This window comes from Triticum dicoccoides, chromosome 2A (assembly GCF_002162155.2).
Source record: "Triticum dicoccoides isolate Atlit2015 ecotype Zavitan chromosome 2A, WEW_v2.0, whole genome shotgun sequence".
Lineage (NCBI taxonomy): Eukaryota > Viridiplantae > Streptophyta > Magnoliopsida > Poales > Poaceae > Triticum > Triticum dicoccoides.
In genome coordinates, this window is record NC_041382.1 from 509,242,902 (window position 1) to 509,244,180 (window position 1,279).

The following is a 1,279-nucleotide window of genomic DNA, read 5'->3' on the forward strand; positions in this document are numbered from 1 at the left end:
GGAGAAAGAGAGATGTTTGGTGTTTGCCAATAATAACCCTGAAATAGTCCTTCCTGATAATCTTGATATTGACTCTAGTGAGTTAGTTAGTACACCTGAGGGTGCTCTCCCCCTGGAGCCAGTTGGCACTTCTGATGCTACTAGGGGGACACCTGCTGTTCTAACTAAAGCTAGACCTTGTGGCCTATCCCATCCTTTCAAAATTAATTAATTATGATAGGTCTCATTTGGAATATTAGAGGTCTAGGGAAACATGGAAAGATACAGTGCATGTGTGATGCTATTGCTAAGTCTGATCCTGATTTTATTGGTTTTCAAGAAACAAAGAGGGAGAATATTTCGGAGGGTCTCCTCAAAGCTATTGATAGATTTGATAATTTTGTGTGGCATTTTTTGCCAGCTGATAATACTACTGGGGGAATCCTTGTGGGTTTTAAGAAACTGATGTTTGAGGTAGTGGGTTTTATTAACCAAAGATTTTCTATTATTGCTACTGTTAAAGATAAATCTGATGGTTTTGTCTAGCAGATGGTATTAGTGTATGGATCTGCTTACCCTGAATTAAAGGTAGATTTTATAGCCGAGCTACATGATACTTTATCAAATGCTTCTTATCCTATCATGATTTTTGGTGATTTCAACCTGATTAGGAATGACAGAGAGAAAAGTAGTGGCTTAGTGAATCAACAGACTGCTTTCTTGTTTAATGATTGGATCAACAGATGGGCCTTGATGGAGATTTCTGTCTCTAACAGGATGTTTACCTGGTCTAATAACCAGGCTTCCCGTATGTTTGCTGTGCTAGATAGAGTGTTCATTTCTTTGAACTGGGACACCCATTTCCCTTTTTCTACCTTGTCTGCCCTTCCTAGAGTAGGGAGTGATCATGCTCCTTTGGTCCTGGATACTGGTGCTAGAGCCCCATCCAACCCCAAACCTTTTAGGTTTGAGAAATGGTGGCTCTCCCAACCAGGTTTTCATTAAATGGTCTCAGAAGCCCGGAATTCCGTGTCATCATCTAAATCCTCAGCTGATAACTGGATGCTTAAGACTAGAATTCTTAGGAAGAAAACTAAGGGGTGGAGTATTAATAGAGATGCAGTGTTGAAGAAAAAGAAGAGGGCACTCCTTTTGAAGTTTGACACTCTTGATGTCTTGTCTGAAACTCAACAACTATCTGTGCTTGACTATGACAGAATGAAAGAGATTAAAAAAGAACTGGAAGAAGTGTGGAAGAAAGAGGAGACAGCTCTTTGGCAGAGATCTAGGGATAGGAAAA